The sequence below is a fragment of the Mytilus galloprovincialis genome, chromosome 7 (assembly GCF_965363235.1).
Source record: "Mytilus galloprovincialis chromosome 7, xbMytGall1.hap1.1, whole genome shotgun sequence".
Lineage (NCBI taxonomy): Eukaryota > Metazoa > Mollusca > Bivalvia > Mytilida > Mytilidae > Mytilus > Mytilus galloprovincialis.
In genome coordinates, this window is record NC_134844.1 from 26793916 (window position 1) to 26801229 (window position 7314).

A 7314-nucleotide genomic window follows, 5' to 3' on the forward strand; every position below is an offset into this window, starting at 1 on the left:
GTTACGGTTGAGTGTAATGACATGCTATATATATGATATATATAATTCAATTTAATATGGCAGATAACCATGATTACGTAACTAAAAGTTTACAATAGTCAGTGTGTCCATCACTTATCTGCAGTTCTGCAGTTGATTTCAAGTGTAAATATTTTGATGATTACAAGGTAACCTGGATATATGCCAAACTATGTTTTCGGTTTTAGATATTTTAGTCATGAATTTCTGCAATATACATAAGATAGAGATTCAAAAGTGCTGCATAAAACTACATGCCTATCCTCTCTTATATATGTTTCTTTTTCTAATTAGAGAGCAGTTGAAGATTTATACTAATTTAAAAGGAAATTTTAAACTCATCAGTCGATTGATAAAAGTTGTTTAACGCAACTTCCAGTACTCTTTGCTATATCATGACCGTCCGTTTTAATTGGTTTAGGAAGGCGGAGTGCCCAGAGAGATATACCGACCTTCGATAGAAAAACTGGCAATCCTATTTAAATAAAACGAAATTGAACACAACTGTCACGTATGGGGTGAAAACTCACAACTTCAGTGTTACCATCATTGTGATACTAAGACCACTTGGCCAACGGAGAGATAAATAAATCTTCAAATAAATTCTAGAAAAAAATATTTGTTTCCCTTCACTGATATTTGCTTAATTTTCGCTGTAAACTGTAAAATTTTAAACCTATAATTTGCTGTAAAAGAATATTTATTCGAACAAAACATTTCGTGTAGTGTCTATATTTAATAATATTTTGAATAATTACCTTTCGTGCGAATATTGTTATATTACCAAGAGCGGGTTGCTGCAAATGTATGTTAAGATATACTTGATGAGATTTTTTATGGGTCTAGGAAAGTTTACACCAAACTTATCTCTGTATGGTGATATGGGCTGGATTCAATGCAATGTAAAGCAATGGACAGCTGTTTTTAGATTATGGTCCAGATTTTGTAAAATAAACAATGATAGATTGAACAAGAGAGTATTTATGTGGTCATATAAGTATGGAAACAAGCCAATTAAAAGCTGGTGCTGGTAACGAATGACTAAATTTAAAGAGTATAATCTTGAACCATTTTGTAATTGTGATATATTGTTAACTTAAAATGTAATTAAGGATATAGAATGCTTAGCTATTGATTTATATAAAACTGAATGGTATAATAAGTTAGTTTCGAATGAACATGCAAAACTACGTACTTATGAATTATTTAAAACAGAATTTAAGGTAAAAAATTATATGTGTAAAACTATTGCAGTGAAATATAGAAGTGCTTTTGCAAAATTTCGCTGTGATGTTGCGCCCCTAACTTTGAAATTGAAACGGGCCGGTTTCACAACTTACAAATGTACCTATAAATGAAAGAATATATTTTAATTGTAATGATGGCACCATTGAAGATGAGAAACATGTAATTTTGAAATGTCCACTATATGCAGATTTTCGTGCTGTATTGTTTAGTCATGCTAATTCTTGTTGTCATGATTTTAATAGTATGTCAGATGACGATAAATTTGTATTTTTATTTAGTGATGAAAATGTTTACTTTTATACTGCCAAAATCTGCTATGATATTTTACTGAAAAGAAAATGTTTATCATATTCATTAAATTTGTATACTTCTAATATGTTTTTGGTTTATATTATATGTGTGTTACAGTATATATATATATAGTATTCTATGTAAAAGACCATTTTTATAGTCTCTCATAAATCTTTTAAGAGTGGCTCTTTAATATGTGAAATTATAATATTATGTAAATGTTTGATAAGAGGTGTGACTCAAATAAAATAATGTCTCTGTCTTGTCTTTGATTTTCTATAATAGCCATTTTGTGCTGATGTCATGCTTAAACAATCACCAATCCAGAAATCAAAAATGGTATTAAAAAGCATTAATTTATACTTCTACTTCTACCACTAAAAATGAAAAATAGTGTGCTGTACATAACATTTAAACATGATGCAAGTAAAAACATGGGATTTGAAATTAAATGTGCATGTAGTAGTCTAATGAACTTTTTGACTGGACACACATTCACAGATATATTTATACTATTCATAGGGCCAGGAATTATGGTAATGTATACAGCCATTTTTTACACAAACTTTTTCACGACATTTTACAAAAAATGAGACGAAAGACATATAAATTAAATTGTATCACTTGATTACTGGTGCCAATAAGAGACACATAAAAAATATAATTTAACTGTTATTTCGGTTTACTAATCCGTTATATCGGATTCTAAATCCGTGATCTCGGATTTGCAATACATGAAATCGGATTGATAGCCTGTTATCTCGGATTGATAGTTCCTAATTCGTTTTTCTCGGTTTCCACATCCGTGTACTCCAATTGCAATCGGAACTACTCGGCCTTTCTGGTTGCACGAAGAAATAACTGTAGTGCATAGCGAGAATAGTCGAGTAGTTACGATTGCTCCAATTGATTACCCATGACCTCAGATTGATAATCCGTGACCTACATTTTGTTGTGGCAAGCTTATTTAAAAGTTAACCTATAGCTGTACAATGTAACATATGGGAATGCAACAAGAGTATAAATCTCAATAACCGAAAATTATACCATAGCTATCTATGGTATGATTTTCACAATTATACCATGGTTTTGTTGTGTATGATTTTCGAAAAGAAAAACAAAGATGGCAAGACTTAAAGGAGGCTGCCTGAATTTTTAAATTGACATATGAACAACAGAGTCAATGTGGGGCCACTAAGCTAAACTGACCGCTTTGCACCAGCCGATATAAATGAATGCCTAGGGTGGGAATCGAACCCACGTACACAAACTCCGTTGTCCCTATATTTATAAATGAACAAAAAATTGTCAAGAACAAATTTAAAAAAAGGTATAAATGTGTTAAAATTTAATTATCAAATTATACATGAAAATATAAGTTGATTTTCGGTGATTCAGAATCTGATATCTACTTTCGATTGTAGTCCCATAGCCTCCATTGTACAGCTACATGAATATATTTGGTAAAAGGGTTTAAAATTGCCGAGGCACATTTTTTTGGGGAAAAAGGAGCGGAAGGCACGACCTTTTCAAGGAGCTTCGTGTATGGTAGATGCGTAGTTCTTTTTTAAATATAGTTTTACCTTAAATGTTGACTTGCTAGACCCCTCCCCCTCTAAAAATCCTGGGTTCTCATCCGATTTGATATAAATTTAAACTGTTAACGAGGTTGCTTAAGTAATAACAATTATGTTTGAGAATTAAAATAGATAGGTTCCTTTAAATGAAGCTGAACATAGGTTTGAAATTCTTTAAATGAAGCTGAATACATAAAACAATAGAATATACATCGCACGCGATTTTAATCGTGGACATTTTGAATTCCCTGTTAATTAATGCGTCGACTTGGGCTTCTGGTACAAATTAAAACGTGGAATTATTCATCCAAACTCACTAAAAGATTCTTGAGATTCAAATTTCCACGGAATTATAAAATTAATCAACAATAAAAATTTAAACATTTCGAACATTTAACATTTTGATAAAATAAAAAATTACACTAACCCTTTGCAGTTCAACTTTTAATCTGGGGTTCCGGAAAACTTTTAAAATATCTCTTGCAGGCATATGCAGAACATCCAATTTCTTTTGTCTGTAACGTTACCCGTCACCAATGTAGATGTGCATCCATCGCTGTCGAAAAATCTTGTCTAACTGATGTTCCCGCTGTTTCAGAAGCCCTTGCTTATTTCAGAAAGTAGGCGGAGTTAATGGGTAAGGTCCAAAAAGGGTAATTTGACTGTTTCGTATTAAAGTATTTTTAAAGTAAACTAACAAAAATATATGAAATACACATTTTTAAACAGCAATATATGCGATAGGTTAAAACAGATATTTCATATATTTTGGATAGTTTTGTGGTGTTTCATAAATTATACCATAGCATTTGTTGAAACCCCTCGGCAACCTCACTCGACTTCGTCTCGTGAGGTTATTGCCGGGAGTTTCAACAAAAGCTATGGTATAATTTACGATACACCACAAAACTATCCAAAAGATATGAAATATCTATAACTTAGACAATTGAAACATTTTTTTTAGCAATTTTTATGTTATTGAAGGGGCATAATTGAAGAACGGTAAAAGTGATGCCCCCCCCCCCCCCCCCCCCCCCCCCCCAGTTTCGAACTTGATCTTAATTACGTGGTAATACGCATTTGGTATAAGTTTCTTAAGATTTTGGTTGAGGTAAACTAAAGTTAGAAAACGGAAACCAACGTTGGGACGTACCAACAGACGGACTGCCGTAGGGACGGACACTTGTAAAACGTAATGTCCCATGAGCTACGGCGATGGCATAAAAAGAGTATTTGAAAATAACAACAAACGCGTAACAACATTCAGGATTAAAATACTTTTTCAAAATAAAGTAGTCTTTGATGCATGATTTTTCAATGCCCCACCTATGATAATAGATGGTCATTTTTTTTATAGTCTGTGCGTTCGTCCGTTCGTTCGTCCGTTCGACCATGACCAAAAACTTTAATCAAAAACTTTAACCTGAATATCATTTTTTGTTTAGTGGACCGTGAAATTGGAATAAACAATCTAATTTGGCATTAAAATTAGAAAGATCATATCATAGGACACATGTGTACCACGTTTCAAGTTGATTGGACTTCAACTTCATCAAAAACTACCTTGACCAAAAAATATTAACTTGAAGCGGGACAGACAGACAGACGAACTGACGAAACGGTAATTTGATAAACCAGTCTATTTCACAGTAAACAGAAAATTATGTAAATACATATACAGAAATGTGTCATAGAGTCACATTGGCTCTTTATAAATATCTTTGTGAAAATTAAGTGTTTATCAAAAACAATAAATTATACTAAAAAGTCTTCTTTTATATAAAAAATTGTATTCTCTAAATTATCTTGATATTTATTGACTAGTTAAAATTCTTAAAGTTATTAAATCATAAAATTTTCTTTTATAATATAGAGTGGGGTGCGCATATTCGCCGGGGACACAATTTCGCCGTTTTATAATTTTGAGTTGTAAATACTTCAAAAGATGGCTGAAATGGAAGAAATATGCCGGTAACTAAGATTTTTATAACAAATATGATTTTATTTTAAACTACGACAAAATTGCGGCACTTACCGCAAAGGACCGAAAAACGGATAACGATTTTCGGCCAATTTTCTGAATGAATAACACGATTTCAAAGAAGTATTTCTTAGTAAATCTTTGACTGATTGCCCTAAATTTCAGTTCTGTACACCTTTAACATGTCTGCTATTGCCATCTATAATGAAATTGATTTGAAAAATATTGTTTAAAGCTGCAGTTATTTGGGTTTAAATAGATGTATAAAAACGGCGAATATGTGTCCCCCATTGACAAAACATTAGGCAATTTCAAACACTCTTTAATCTAACTTTTCAGATGATTATTTTCAAACAAACACGTTTTCAGGCCAACTTTGAACATGTTCAAAACAATCGTGGTGCGGTCGTGGCGAAATCAGGTCGTAATAGAAGCGTAGTGAGAGTGCACTAAGATCGTAGTAAGATCGCGAAGGTCGCTGTACCATCGTAGCGAGAGCGTAGCGACAGCGTGATTCTATTCGGAAAAACTGCGCTACGATCTCACAGCGACGTTATTACGACCATCACGTTCTTACTGCGACCCAACTACGCTCCCACTACGACTATACCACGCTGTTCGCGCCCATATATAGTACGATTCTAACACGCCCTTGCCGTCCTCATCACGCTCCTCTTACGACCTGACTACGTTTATACTACGACCATCATTCTCATTGTCATTTTCACATAAAATATATTAAATCTCTCAAGGTTTTGTTTGTTTGTATGTAATTAGAACTTCTTTTTCATTTTCTCTAATAGCTCATGATTCTCTTTTTTTTATATAGATTATACTGTTGGTTTTCCCATTTGAATGATTTTACATTAGTAATTTTTGGTGCCCTTTGTAGCTTGCTGTTCGGTGTTGAAGCCCGTACCTTTGCCTATAATGGTTTACTTTTATAGATTGTTTCTTGGATGGAGAGTTGTTTCATTGGCACTCATACCACATCTTCCTATATCTATTGACACATCTGTGTCATCTCTGCTATCGTTCACTGAAATATCGTCATTTGAGCTTTATGGACTAGCAACAGGTTGTAATTTAGGTTGGATTGTTCGGTCCGACATGATCATCTCTGCTTGACCAGGCCTTGAAGTCATTAAACTTTCGAGTCAGTTTTTTGTACTCAAAAATCAACCAATTAAAATACTGGATTTCATGTTTCGAGCATGATTTTTGTGCTCCGAGCACTGAGCAATTTTTTATCACTTTAACCCAAGGATTCGTTACTATAAGAGCTCCCTCCGGCTCTACATCAACCCCTACCTCCACGCCCACGTTTTCTAGTAGATTTTGGTGGAATGACTATTGTTTCCGAGAAATCTACGTATTAATCAGAAATAGAAGGAATGGAACTGTATTGATATTGACGTTATTGCTGAGAACGTAGTAAGATCGCGGTATGAACGTAGTATAATCGTGGTAAGAACGTGCTATAATCGCAGTAGAAGCGTGGTAAGATCGTGTTGCAATCAGATAACTCGTGGAATGGTCGTAGTGAGAACGTGATGAGCGTAGAAAGACAAGCGTAGTGAGGTCGCAGAATAAGCGCGGTGAGAACGTGGTATAATCGTAGTGGGATCGTTGTAGAAGCGTAATGAGAACGTAGCAGGATCGTGAAAGCAACGCAAATTTACATTTTCATGCCGCTCATACCGCGACCTCACCACGATCTAAATTTATTTTAGATCGCGGTGAGCGTGGTGCGATCGTGGTCTAGTGGGACTGGGGCTAAAGAATATTTTGCATTTGAAGTTATCTTCATGTAGAAATATCAGTTTACTTCACAAACATATAGACCTGAACATAAAGTGTGGAAAACATGGAAAGATATGGCGAAAATGAGAACCTACTCTACATGAAAAAATAATTTTAGCAGTTGATTATTCTGGAATTCGTTCGAACAGATTTTTTTCTTTGTAAAGTATTATTCGTATCAGTATATAACATAACTAACTTAAATTTCACAAACCATGGAAGATTCTGACAATATTATACTTCCATGCATAAACTAAGTGTTGACTGATTTTAGCTCCAAACTGAGTTGACATGAGAGTACATTAAATTTTAATCCAGTTCATTGTACTGTTTAGATATAGCAAATTGTGATGTACACAACATATGCTCAGGTTATCGGGTTGATTAAAGGCTTTG